The 14,506-nt window shown below is 50.7% G+C and overlaps 1 long non-coding RNA gene across 2 annotated transcripts in view; it reads right to left on the bottom strand.

The window, feature by feature from the left end:
• Positions 1-1,309: 1,309 nt before the first annotated feature.
• LOC140642181 (uncharacterized) overlaps positions 1,310-14,506 on the bottom strand; it is a 46,761-nt gene continuing 33,564 nt past the window's right edge. The window contains exons 4-6 of one of the 2 annotated variants that reach the window (XR_012038718.1): positions 4,492-4,561; positions 2,760-2,799; positions 1,310-2,472 (exon numbers count right to left, since the gene is read on the bottom strand). This is a non-coding gene — a long non-coding RNA (uncharacterized lncRNA). The remainder of the gene's footprint in view (positions 2,473-2,759; positions 2,800-4,491; positions 4,562-14,506) is intronic. The other variant, XR_012038713.1, reaches the window with a different exon arrangement.

Below are 14,506 nucleotides of genomic sequence, written 5' to 3' on the forward strand. Positions count from 1 at the left end.
GAGAGATCCTCCCTTGCATTTTGGGACAGTGGGAGCTGGGGTCCTAACTATGAGTCTTGTTGGTCACCAATACTCAGGACAAGGACACCCGCAGGGCAGGAGGTCCAGGGGCAGGGACACTCACGGTGTTGTACACGGAATAGGCCAACAGCATGTGGAACAGGGCTTGCTGCCTAGGAGGGGGGACAGCAGGGTACTCTGCTCAGTCCAGCCCCCCAGACAGCGAGGCCGGCAAGGTGCAGACACCAGTCATACAGGCCCTGCGGTCTTCAGGGCACCTCAGTGGGGGCTGATTCTCTGGGGAATGAGGGGGATGGGGTAGGGGGGAATGGCATGGGGGGCATGCAGACACAGGGCATCCCCATTCTCTAAGACGTATACGGAGACGTCTACAGATAAAGTCGACCCCAGGTTGGGGGTTTGCTGTGACACACTTGCCCTGGGGACACGTGTGGTCAGTACAGGACCCTGGCTGGACTGGGGGTGGCATCTGGGGGGTCATCATATTATGTATGTTTACAAACAGTGTAAATTGTCTAAAATGCACAAAATTCAGAAATACATAGATACACTGAGAGCGGGTCTCACCCTGACCTGTCCAACCCTCATTGGTCCATGTGTGTCCTGGTCCAGCCGCAGCCCTGGCCCCAGGTCCCCTTACTGCCCCCCCATGGCCCCCACCCTTGCCCCCTGCTCTTCATGGAGCTCCACAGCCCCTCGGGGTTCAGCTCACACAGTGACACCTGGAGGCCCCGTCCTGGTGGCTTTCCTATCCCTGAGACCCCAGGGGATGGGGGCACGTGGGTCATCCCGAGCACTTTACCATAGGGCAGTGTTTTGTTTGCTGCCGTCGTTCCCCCGGCCTCAGAGACTCCATGTTCCCTACCCAGAAGCCCCCAGTCCTCCCCTGGGGCCTCCGGAACCCTGCTTGCCCAGCAGCCTCACTCGACCCCATAGCGGTCCCAGAATGTGACGTGTTGCGGAAGGTTCTGTTGATGTCTAGATTTATCTGTTTGATGTCCCGGGAGGAGGCTTGGGCCTCCTCCTTCATTTCCTGTGGGGAGAACTGGGGGAGGAGGAGCGGCATCAGGGACACAGAACCCAGACTGTCACCAACTGCTGTCCTAAGCAGGGGGCACTGCAGGCCACCATGTGAGTGTGTCCTACAGAAACCTCTTTCCTTCCCCTGTGAAGCCAGGGGACGAGTGCCCGCTGTGCCCATGGGGCCTGCCTGAGGGCCTGTGCTCAGCTGTCGTGGGCAGGGAGGGAACTCAGGGTCAGCCCAGGTGGGGAGGGGACAGGGGGGTTCAGCCCTGGGTGGGAGGGGACATGGGGGGGCCAGCCCGGGTGGGGAGAGGACATGAGAGTCATCCCTGGGTGGGGAGGGTTTCCCAGGTGTCCACCCGAGGCTCCTCCCCAACCCCAGCACAGGGCCTGTCCAGGACTAAGCCCCAGGCTGTGCCCTGAGCTTGCCTCTGGGGAGGCTGCTCCCTGAAACCTGCTCTCAGGGCACCTGGGGAGACATCGGGGGGCCTCTGCTCCAGGTGCCCTCCTGAGTCCTAGATACTGCCCCCCCTGCCTGGTGAGGCACAGCACAGCTGGCTGTCTTCCCCTTCCCATCCCCACCCTAAGCGCTCATCCTGCTTTGTCCAGCAGGAATCTGGCCCCAGCCCACCTGCTTGGCCCCACTCAGGGCTCCAGGCCTGTCCAGAGGGCCAGCTCCCATCACCCCGATGCTGACCCTGCCCAGGAGGAGCTCAGAGCCCTGCAACCCTGTCCCTTTCTGGACCTGGGCCTACTCTGCTCCAGGGACAGTGGGACTGAGGTGCGGGCAGCAGAGAGGTGGGCGGGGCACTTGGGTCAGAGAGGCACCAGGAGATGCTGGGGCCACCCTGGGTCCCCAGGCAGCTGACCTCCCCCCTCCCCCCAGGTTCCCCTCTGCTCCTGTCCAGGCCTTCCCTGTGGGCCATGTGTCTGCCGGGAGTGGAAGGGCCCTACTTGGTATTTCCCTGGGTTCCTGGCTTTAACCTTCTCAATCTCCAGCAAATGCAACCACACCTGTCTCCACACCTGAGGTGGAACCCCCTTATAGACCCAGTGATGCAGCTGTAGGAGGGAAGGCAATGCTGGTGAGATGGGCCCAGGGTGGCCCCTTGGAGCTCAGGGAGCAAGAGGTATCTAGAAGATTCCGGCTTCAGCTCCACGGTGTCTCTGGAGAGGCTGGGTCTCCCTAGAACTGGGCCCCATCACCCACAAGGAGCAGGGGCGGTGGCCCTGACCTGACACTCCTTCCACTGCCATCCTTGGGCCTGGGGAGGCTTCGGCTCCAGCAGCAGACTCTCCCCAGGCGGGGGACTCTCCAGTGGACACAGTGCCCTCGGGGGCACCCAGCGCCCCACCTTCTCACTGTGGTGGTAGTGGCCTCATTTCCTGAGCATTGTTAACCACTTGTCAGGTCTCCTGGCGATGTTTCTGGAAAAGGACAAGTGGGGGCAGTAGATGAGCCTCCAGCTGTGGGAGGTGGGTGCTCGGTGCCGCGTCCAGTCGCCCTGCAGGGACTCAGAGGAGCCAGAAAGGCACAGGGCTGCTCCCGCTGACCATGGCTCTGGGTCTGGGCTGCATTCCCAGCAGCCCGTGCAGTGCTGGGATGGGGGATTTGGGTAGACACCCTTGGGGACATCCTGGGGGGCCGGGTCTGCAGACAGCTGGCCCCCAGCCCACCGCCCATGTCCTACCTGGTGCCCAGGAGGGGCTCTCACCTTGGCCTCATGGGGGCTGGGGCCAGGCAGCTCCTTCTCCCTGTAAGGCAAGAGACACAGAGCCCTGAGGCCCAGGCCCCAGCCCCACAGCCCATATGTCTGGGCCCAGGGGACTTGGATGGGGAGGGCTCCCGCCAGGGAGGGCAGGGGCTGCCAGCTGCCTGTGGTCAGGCAGAGGCAGATTTCTGGGGGGTCTGAGAAGGATTGTGACTGGTGATGGGCTGGGCAGGGGCCCCTCGGCACCCCCAGGAGGTGACCTGCCCCTGTCCTGAGATGGACCAGCCCGAGAGCTGTCAGCGCTGCCTGGGTGCCCCTGTGATCGTCCGGCTGAGACCCCCCACCTTCCCAGGGCCTGACTGCCCAGCATCCTCCCCCTGCTGTACCCTGACTCCACCCCTCTTGCTGTCACCTCTGCCACTCTGGCCCATTTTACCTCTTGTCCTGTCAGAGCCCCTGAGCACGACCCACTCCTGACCCATCCAAGCAGCCACTGGGCAGTGAGCAGGGCTAAGGGGATCATGAGCAGCCCTGTTGGCCCCACATGGAGTCTCCAGCATCCACGAGGTTCTCATCGGACCATCAAACCAGCAGCCTCCTCTCCTCCAACCAAGGCCACTGGCCTGTCCCAGTTCCTGCCCCAGGGCAGCCTCCTCCTCCTATTCCCTCCTCCTGCCCAAGCTGGTCGGCCCCTCCCTCTGCTGCCAACCCTCCCTCCCTGACCTTGCCTTGTCCCTGGCATCTACCTGAAGCCCCGCAGAAGCCTTTGGGACTGTGGAGGCCCTGGCCTGGGGGGGTGTGAGGGAGGAGCACCCCTGCAGACTCGCCCCAGGCCAGACCGTCCTCCTACAGAAAGCACGCCACCATCCCAGAGCCCCTCACCCTCAGGAGCCCCTGCTGAAGGGACTGGACACCCTCCCTCTCCCCTGGATGCAAGAGGCAGACACCTGGCCCTGCCTGAAGCAGGCGTGGAGGCCACTCTTCTGAGTGCCCAGGGGCCTGTCCCCAGGCCCAGCTCCCTTCCTGCCCACTTCCCGGGTTTGCCTCCTGGGTCTCTCAGCTCCAGCCCAGCACAGACATGGCCCTCAGAGGCTCCGGGGGATGAGGTCCTGACCTGGGGGGATGGGTCAGCCTCCAGAGAGGCGTTCTTGCAAATGCAAACCCCCCTTGAGATGGATGAAGCGGTGTCCAGGGGACTCACTGCAGAAAGGCCTGATAATCCATGACCTTCCACAGTGACAGGTCTCGTGGAGACCTGCTTGGCATGCCTGAAACAGAGGGGGGCCTGTGGTGGAGACTGATCAGAGCCAGGGACAAGGGGACAGAAGGGAGCAGAATGGCTCCTCTCTCCCCTGAATCCTGAGGGAGCCCAGGACCCTCTGAGATTGGCCGGGCATGAAAGGAAGGGCCTGTCTGCCCAGTGGAGGCAGCTTGACAGCCTCACCTGCTTCTACCAGCAATGATCCCCACCTGGGCCTGACCTGACCTGGTGACTATGGTCCCCACCTGGGTTCATCTGCTACAGATGACTATGATCCAGGATGGACCCTCACTTGCTACTGATGCCCGGGACCGTCCCCAGGGACTCACTTGTTCCTGGTGACTATGGTCCTTGTTTGGGCTGACCTGGCTCATCCTTGGCTCTGATTCCCACCTGGACCTCACCTGCTCTTGCAGGTATGGTCTCCACCTCTAGCAAGTGCTCTAGCATCTGTGGTACCTGTCTGGGACTCACCTGATGGTATTGAGCTATGATATCAGCCCTTTCCAAGGCCAGCAGGGTCTCCAGGTCCTCTTGCATGATGCTGCAAACCAAACACACCCAAGAATGACACCGCATGAAAACCTTCAGAGGACACATGCATCTGTGTGCTCCCTGTGGGCAGATCCCTATCTGAACAGAGCATGGAGACAACCCCATAGCTCCAAGGAGGACATACTGGGCTGGAGGATCACACATAAGCACTCACTCACTGTCACTCGTCCACCTACAGTCCACCTTCCCAGCCACTGTCCCAGGACATGCCGTCATGCTGAGATGACTGAGCTCCCCCACCCCATTATCAGGAGCACACGGGGGTCCCCGGAGCCTCTGGGGAACTGCTGACCTGATGCTTAGGGTGACATCTCCCAGCCCGGGGCCAGCATCGAGATGGTGGTAAATGGGCCAGCCAGCAAGTATTCCTGCAGGCTTGGGGGGGGATCGAAGGTTTCTCTTAGATTTCACAAGCACAACAACCAAAGGGAAACAGCAACGAACTGGACTTCATCAAAATTAAAAACTTATGCCAGCAAGAGTGTGACCAAACTACTCACCCTGAATGCAATTATGTGCACATAGCCTGACGGGGGAGTCCTGGGGGGAGCACGAGGAACTCCACATAGCAGTTCATGAAAAGCAAGCCTGCTCATGGGCCAAGAGGACCCAGAGAGCCCTGACTGCCCACCCCAGACCACAGGGCGGGGCGGGGGGGTGTTATCACATGTCCGGGTCCATGCGTCTAGGACATGCTGGAAAGGTCATGGCTTGGGTCTCCCCTACACAGCACAGAGCTTACAGGGGAGTGGGGGGTCCCAGGTGAGCTGCCCAAGCTCTGACTGCAGCCTCCTTCCCTGGACTGGGGCAGCAAGGCGGCCGCCCTTACCCCATGGAGCTGTGGAAGGGCTACAGGGGCTGCCTCATGGTCATCGCATGGGGGTCAGGGTGTTCTCGACCCCAGCCTGGGAGACCAGTGCCCCCACCCAGCTCCACAGGCCCCACAGTGGCCCGAGAACAGCCCCACTGTCGCTGTGCATAAACCTTCTCTTTATGCACCGGGGTACTGGGGAGAGTGGAATAGTTTGGTTACTGTGAGCCAGATCCGGAGCACCAGTGCCTCCAACTGCCTGCAGACGCAGAGTGAGTGCCAGGCAGCGGTGGAACCATGGGGCACCACAGTTCTGCCCACAAGGGTCCCACATCATCACTGTAGGCAGGCTGGGTCCAATCAGCACTTAGCCCTTCACCCTGATGGCCAAGCGTCCCGGGGGTGGGTCCTGTCACCACGGGGGGGGGGGGGGGGGCGGTGTGGATGCAGGCATCCTCCCACATCCTTAGTTCCCATCCTTTTTTTTTTTTTTTTTTAATTATTTATTTATTTATTATAGTCACAGAGAGAGAGAGAGGCAGAGACACAGGCAGAGGGAGAAGCAGGCTCCATGCACTGGGAGCCCGACGTGTGATTCGATCCCGGGTCTCCAGGATCGCGCCCTGGGCCAAAGGCAGGCGCCAAACCGCTGCGCCACCCAGGGATCCCCTTAGTTCCCATCCTTAGGCCCTCCAGGCCTCCGGCCCTTCTACGCAGACTGAGGGTTGCAGATGTCCTCCAGCACTCCAGGGTTCACAGCATGGGTTTTGCACTTAAGAACATTTGAGGGGCTCGTGGGTGGTTCAGTTGGTTAAATGTTGACTCTTCATTCTGGCTCAGGTCAGGATCTCAAGGTTGTGGTATGGAGCCTCACGTGGGGCTTGGGCCCGGGGTAGGTGAGGAATCTGCTTCAGATTCTCCCTCTCCCTCTGCCCCTCCCCGCTGCATGCATTCTCAAATAAATATTTTAAAAACTAACATTGAAGACATTTGAGAAATCTTTATCATCTCTACAAAGGTGGCTTCATATCTGTAATGGCTGTGTAATTGCCTTTCAGGAACCCACCGTGATTTCTATCAGAAACCCCTATTCTGGGGCAGCCCGGTGGCTCAGCGGTTTAGTGCTGCCTTCGGCCCAGGGCCTGATCCTGGAGACCTGGGATCGAGTCCCACGTTGGGCTCCCTATAGGGAGCCTGCTTCTCCCTCTGCCTGTGTCTCTGCCTCTCTCTCTCTCTCTCTCTCTCTCTCTGTCTCTCATGAATAAATAAATAAAATCTTAAAAAAAAAAAGAAATCCCTATTCTTTAATATTTATTGAAGTATAGCCGACACACAATGTTACATTAATTTCATGGCTACAAATTAGTGTTCGACAATTCTGTACATTACTCAGCTCTCCCCATGAGAAGTGTCATCACCATCTGTCCCCATACAAAGTTGTTACAATAGTACTGACTCTATTTCCTAGGCTGTACTTTTTAAATTTCTGTGACTTATTTTTTTTAGAACCAGACGCTTACAGCTCTTACTATTCTTCATCTATTTTGCCCATCTTCCACCCACTTCCCCTCTGGCAATCAGTCAACATGATCCATCACATTAATGAGAAAAGGGACAAAAACCATACAATCATCTCAATAGTTGCAGAAAAAGCATTTGACAAAATACAACATAAAAATCATAGTGGGTCTTTTTTTATTTTTTTTAAGATTTATTTATTTATGATAGACATAGAGAAAGAGAGAGAGAGAGAGAGAGAGAGAGAGAGAGGCAGAGACACAGGAGGAGGGAGAAGCAGGCTCCATGCCAGGAGCCTGACTGGGACTCGATCCCGGGACTCCAGGATCGCGCCCTGGGCCAAAGGCAGATGCTAAACCGCTGAGCCACCCAGGGATCCCCCGGTCTTTTTTTTTTTTTTTTTTTTTTTTATTCAGAGAGAGAGAGAGACTGAGAGGCAGAGACACAGGCAGAGGGAGAAGCGGGCTCCATGCAGGGAGCCCGACGTGGGACTCGATCCTGGGTCTCCAGGATCAGACCCCGGGCTGCAGGCGGCGCTAAACCGCTGCGCCACCGGGGGTGCCCTCTTCTTTTTTTTTTTTTTTTTTTTTTTTTTTTTAACACAACATTTTATTTATTTATTCATGATAGAAACACAGGCAGAGGGAGAAGCAAGCTCCATGCAGGGACCCCAATGTGGGACTCAATCCCAGGTCTCCAGGATCACACCCTGGCCCAAAGGCAGGCACTGAACCGCTAAGCCACCCAGGCTGCCCGCATAATGGGTTTTGAGGAAACGTCCATCAACAGAATAAAGGCGGTGTGGGAAGACCCGTAGCTGACATCATCCTCAATGATAAAAAACCTGAAATCATCACCCCTAAGAGCAGGAACAAGAAAGGAAGTCCCTCTTAGCACTGGAAGTCCGACTGTAGTAAACAGACAGGAAAAAGAAAAGGCATCCACACCTGTAATGGGAAGTCGAACTGTCCCTTTTGCTGAAGACATGGTACTAGAAACAGGAAACTCTAGAGACTCCACCAAAAACTGTTAGAACTAATGAGTGAATTCAGTAAAGTTGTGGGACACAAAATGAACATACAAAGATCAGTAGCGGATCCCTGGGTGGCGCAGCGGTTTGGCGCCTGCCTTTGGCCCAGGGCGCGATCCTGGAGACCCGGGATCGAATCCCACGTGGGGCTCCCGGTGCATGGAGCCTGCTTTCTCCCTCTGCCTGTGTCTCTGCCTCTCTCTCTCTCTGTGTGACTATCATAAATAAAAAATAAAAATAAAAAACAAACAAACAAAGATCAGTAGCCTTTCTGTGTACCAACAATGAACAATCAGAAAGGAAATTAAGAAAATGACTCCATTCTCAGTAGCATCAAAAAGAACAAAATAATTAGCCCAAACCAAGAAAGTGAAAGACTTGTACACTGAAAACTACAAGACTGGGAAGACATCCTGGGTTCATGGGGTGGGGGCCTTCATATTGTTAAAATGTCGATAGTACCTGAAGTGACCTGACCCTCAGTTTCAATGTAATTCCTATCAAAATCATGATGGAATATTTTAAAAATAGAAATAACAACCTTAACATTTTTCTGCCCCCACAAATGACCCTGGACAGCAAATCAGTAGTGAAGAAACAGAACAGAGCTGGACTCAGGACTTCCCTATTTCAAACTATGTCACAGAACTACAAAATTAAAACAGTATGGTTCTAGGGCATCTGGCTGGCTCAGTCGGTTAAGTATCTGACACTTGATCTCACCTCAGGTCTTGATCTCGGGGTTATGAGTTCAAGCCCTGTGCTTGGCTACGGATAAGGCATGGAACCTACGTAAAAAAAACAAACCCACAACAGTGTGGTTCTGGCATAAGCTGATGAAGAGACTTTTTTTTTTGGGTTGGGGGGAGTTAAAAGGTTCAATTTATTAGGGGTAGGATCCCTGGGTGGTTTAGCAGTTTGCTGCCTGCCTTCAGCCCGGGGCATGATCCTGGAGTCCTGGGGTCAAGTCCTGCATCGGGCTCCTGCATGGAGTCTGCTTCTCCCTCTGCCTCTCTGTGTGTCTCTCATGAATAAATAAACAAAATCTTAAAAAAAAAATTTATTAGGGGTATCACTGCAGACAGCACTGCCTGTCCCCAAGCGGATTTCACACAGACCAGACTCCCAAGAGATGGGAGTCTCCTTCCCACCCCACCCAGATGTGCTCTTCTCCTGCCCTGAGCCTAGGATGTTACAGAGAAACAGGCTGTGCCCCACCTCTGCCCTCCCTTCTGTTCCCATGGACTCTGTCCTAAGGAACAGATTACTCTTCCAAAACCCCAGCAGCCCCTGGCCCTTTGACTCTTGCTGCACCCAGAACCCACCCCCTCCCCTGGGAAGGGACAGGTTGGAGGGAGAGAGCCTGGAAGGAAATGCCCTCTGATATGGTCAACTGATCTTTTTTTTAAATTTAATTTAATTTAAATCCAATTAGTTAACGTATAGTGTATTATTAGTTTCAGAGGTAGAATTCAGTGATTCACCAGTTGAATATAACACCCAGTGCTCATGACATCCTGTGCCCACCTTTATGCCCATCCCCCAGTTACCCCATTCCCCCACTCTCCTCCCCTCCAACGACCCTCAGTTTGTTTCCTATGATTAAGAGTTTCTTTTTCCTCTCTCTTTTTTCATCTTATTTATTTTTTCTTCTGTTTTCAGATGCTTTTCTGTCTTGCTTCTTTAATTCCACATATGAGTGAAACCATAGGTAATTTTCTTTCCTGATTGACTCATTTCACTTAACATAATACCCTCTAGTTCTACCCACCACATCATTGCATATGGCAAGATTTCATTATTTTTGATAGCTAATATTCCTATCTATCTCCCATCTTCTTTATCCATCATCTGTCCAAAGACATTGAGGCTCCTCCCACAGTGTGACTATTGGGGACACTGCTGCTGTGAACATTGGGGTGCAGGTGTCCTGGCATTTCACTGCATCTGTATCTTTGGAGTAAATTCCCAGCAGTGCAACTGCTGGGTCGTAGGGTAGCTCTATTTGTAACTTCGTGAGGAACCTCCACATTGTTTTCCAGAGTGGCTGCACCAGCTTACGTTCTCACCCACAGTGTAAGAGGGTTGAGTGAATTTTGGTGGAAGTTGTAAAAGTTTTTCCACATTTCGTTTCATTTCATATTCTATGGGTTCCGATTCATTGTCCGTAAGTATTTCTGGAGAAGCCGGGATGTTGTGTTCCATTTCAGTGAGACATTTCCAAAGCTTATAGGACTGCTGGAGCCTGGAAGAAGGCGGTATGGCCGTGGGAGTGAGGACGCTCCTCCGGCACGGCCTCCTGCAGTGCCTGAATATCCAGCGGGGGGCGCCCGAGCTCAGCAAGGACCCAGCAGGGCACGCGTGGGCAGTCGGCCTTGCCCACCTGCTGTAACAGGAGCCCGGCCCGCACTGGGGAGGGCTTGGGGAGGATGTGGGACCGCGTCCACGCTGGCAGGAGCCCCGGCATCCTCAGGACAGGCGGGGGTGAGTCTGGGGGCTGATGTAGGCCCCCACATGCCTACAGAAATTGCCCTTCAGGACCCGTAGTGAAGGGTGCAGGGCCATGTCCACAGGACAGAAGCGTGGCTTCCTCAGGGCCCGCTGGAGGCTCCTGGAGGCATTGGTCGGGTCCACACCGACATCAGCAGGGACTACTCAAAACCACAGGGTAAATGATGTGTTAGAGTTAATTTTAGAGTTAGGGGTTAGAGTTTAGGGTTGGAGTTAGTGGTTAGGGTTGGGAGTAGGGGTTAGGGTTTAGGGTTAGGGCTGGAGTTAGGATTAGGTTTTGTGGATTAGGGGCGGGGTTTAGTGTTTGGTTTTTGGCTGGTGATATGTCTAGTATTAGGCTTAGGTTAAGGTTAGGATTAAGTTTAGGGTTAGAGTTATTTTCTGTGTACAGTTAGGGTTAGGGTCTGGGCATATGCCTGGCATTTGGGACTCCAGTATCTTCAGTGGGTTAGTTGTTTTTTTGTTTTTTTTTTTCAGTGGGTTAGTTTTAAGCGTTATTTTTAGGTTTTGGGTTGGAGAATAGCCTGGCTTCACCAATTCAGAGGCCTCTCCAGAGAATCAAACTCCAGGCTTCTGCTGGGGTGAGAATAGACATGGCAGGCATCGCCTGAGCTGAGCTAAGGAGGGGATTTGTGCTCTAAACACTCTTTATATGGATATTCAGTTTCCTTTGTTTTTATCTCTTGTGCGCACCCATTTCATCAATACTAACAATTGTTATTTTAAAGTTTTACTTGAATTACTGTTAACACAGTATAATATAGTTTCAGGTGTACAACATAGTGATTCAAGCCTTGGATACAGTGCCTGGTACTCACAGGTGCCCTCCGTTATCCCCATCCCACGTTTCCTCATCCCCCCAAACACACACTTTCCTCTGGTATTTATTATTCTTTATATTTAAGAGTGTGTTTCTTGGTTTGCTTCTCCCATCCCCCCCTTTGCCCAGTTGTTTTGTTTCTTAAAATCCACATATGAATGCAATCGTATGGTATTTGTCTTTCTCTGACTGATTTATTTCAGTTAGCATAATTCCTTTTCGCTTCTCCCACATCGTTGTAAATGGCATCGTTTCATCTCTTCTGATGACCAAGTGATATTGCAGTGTGTATATTTACCACATCTTCTCTGCCCATTCATCTGTCGATGGACATCTGGGCTGTGTTCATAGTTTGGCTAGCTACTGTTGATAATGCTGCTATAAACATTGTGCTGTGTCCACATCGAGTCTGTACTTTTGTATCCTCTGGGTAAATACCTAGTTGTGCAATTTCTGAATCGTAGGGTAGTTCTATTTTTAACTTTTTGAGGAACTCCCATACTGTTTTCCACAGTGGCTGAACCTGTTTGCCTTCCCACCAGCAATGTAAGAGGGTTCCCCTTTCTACACATCCTCACCAACACCTGTTGTTTCTTGTGCTGTTAATTTTAGCCATTCTGACATGTGTCAGGTGACATCTTCCATGTGTCTGGTGGCCATCTGGATGTTTTGTTAGAGAAAATGTCCATTCATGTCTTCTGCCCATTTTCAGTTGGATAATTTGTGTTTAGGATGCTGAGATTTATATTTGCTTTATATATATTTTTAATTTTTTTGCTTTATATATTGTTGATACTAACTCTATTGGATATGTCGTTTACAAATATCTTCTCTCATTTTTATGTTGCCTTTTAGCTTTGGTTGTTTCCGTCACTGTGCAGAACCTTTTCAACTTGAAGTCCCAATAGTTTATTTTTGTTTTGTTTCCCTTGTCTCAGAGGCATATCTAGAAAGAAGATCCAATGGCCAATGTCAAAGACATTACTGCCTATCTTTTCTTCTTTTTATGGTTTCAGGTCTCACATTTAGGTCTTTAATCCATTTTTAATTTAGTTTTCATATATGGTGTAAGAAAGTGGTCCAATTTCATTCTTCTGCATGTGGCTGTCTAGTTTTCCCAACACCGTTTGTTGAAGAGACTGTCTCTTTGCAACTGGATATTCTTTCCCGCTTTGTTGAAGATTAATTGAGCATAGAGTTACAGGTCTGCATCTTGTTTTGATTTTCCATTCTGTTTTATTGGTCTATATGTCTTCTTCTTGTGCTGCACCATACTCTTTTGATCACTAGAGCTCTGTAATATAACTTGAAGTCTGAAATTGTGATGCCCCAGCTTTGGTTATTTTTTTCAACACTGCTTTGGCTATTTTCAATCTTTTGTGGTTCTATACAAATTTTAGGATCATTTGTTCCAGCTCTCTGAAAAATGCTGTTGCTATGTTGATAGGGATTGCATTAAATGTGTAGATTGCTTTGAGTAGTATAGCCTTATTAACAATATTTGTTCTTCCAATCCATGGGCATGAAATGCCTTTCTATTTTGTTTGTGTCATCTTCAATTGCTTTTGTCATTGTTTTATAGTACAGGGCATTGTTTTATAGTACAGGGCATTCACCTCTTTGATTAGGCTTAATCCTACCTATCTTATTGTTTTTGATGCTAGTATAAATGGGATTGCGTCCTCAATTTCTCTTTTTGCTGCCTCATTATTATTGCATGGAAATGCAACAGATTTCTGCAAGTTCACTTTGTATCATGCGATTTTACTGAATTTACCAGTTTTAGCAGTTTTTTGAAGGAGCTTTTTGGTTTTTGGTTTTTCTAAAAAGAAAATCATTCATCACCAAATAGTGAAAGCTTGACATCTTCCTAGCTGATCTGGATGCCTTTTATTTCTTTTTGTTTGCTGACTGCTGTGGCTAGGACTTCCAGACTACATTGAATGAGTGATGAGATTGGACATCCCTGTCTTGGTCCTGACTGTATCCCTATTGAGGATGATACTCTGGGTTTTTCATCTAAAGTTTTTATTATGTTGAGGTACATCCCCTCTAAACCTAATTTGTTGAGGGTTTTCATCATGAGTGGATACTGTGTTTTGTCAATGCTTTTTCTGCATCTGTTGAAATCACTTTTTTCTTTTTTTTTTAAGATTTTATTTATTTATTCATGAGAGACATGGAGAGAGAGACAGAAACATAGGCAGAGGGAGAAGCAGGCTCCATGCAGGAAGCCTGATGTGGGACTCGATTCCGGGATTCTGGGATCACGCTCTGAGCCAAAGGCAGACGCTCAACCGCTGAGCCACCCAGGCGTCCCAGATCATTTGGTTCTTATCCTTTCTTTTAATAATGTGGTGTATCGCATTGATTGATTTGTTAATATTGAACCATCTTGGCAACCCAGAAATAATCCCCACTTGATCATGGTGAATAATTTATTTTATGTATTGTTGGATCCACCTTGCTAGTTTTTTATTGAGAGTTTTTGATCTCTGTTAATCAGGGATATTGGCCTTTAGTTCTCTCTCTCTCTCTCTCTCTCTCTCTCACTCTCTTTGTGGGTCTTTATCTGGTTTTGGTATCAGGGTAATGGTAGCCTCATAGAATGAATTTGAAAATTTTCCTTCCTTTTCTTTTTTTGGGGGGATACTTTGAGAAGAATAGGTATTAACTCTTCTTTAGATGTGTGGTAGAATTGCCCTGGGAAGGCCATCTGGTCCTAGACTTTGTTTGTTGGGAGATTTTTGATTGCTGATCCAATTTCTTTGCTGGTTATCTGTCTGTTCAAGTTTCTAATTTCTTCCTTTTTCATTTTTGCTATGTTGTATATTTCTAGGAATTGATCTATTTCTTCCAGGTTTTCCAAGTTGTTGGTGTATAATTTTTCATAATATTCTCTTATAATCACTTGTATTTCTGTAGTGTTGGTTGTTATTTCTCTTCTCTAATTTGTGATTTTATTTGGGTCCTTTCTCATATTTTTACTTTTTTAAAGATTTTATATATATTTCTATTTATTTATTTATTTATTTATCACACAGAGAGAGAGAGAGAGAGAGGCAGAGACACAGGCAGAGGGAGAAGCAGGCTCCATGCACCGGGAGCCCGACGTGGGATCCAGGGTCTCCCGGATCGCTCCCTGGGCCAAAGGCAGGCGCCAAACCGCTGCGCCACCCAGGGATCCCAAGATTTTATATATTTATTCATGAGAGACACACAGAGAGAATGGCAGAGACACAGG

Source organism: Canis lupus, chromosome 1 (assembly GCF_048164855.1).
Source record: "Canis lupus baileyi chromosome 1, mCanLup2.hap1, whole genome shotgun sequence".
Lineage (NCBI taxonomy): Eukaryota > Metazoa > Chordata > Mammalia > Carnivora > Canidae > Canis > Canis lupus.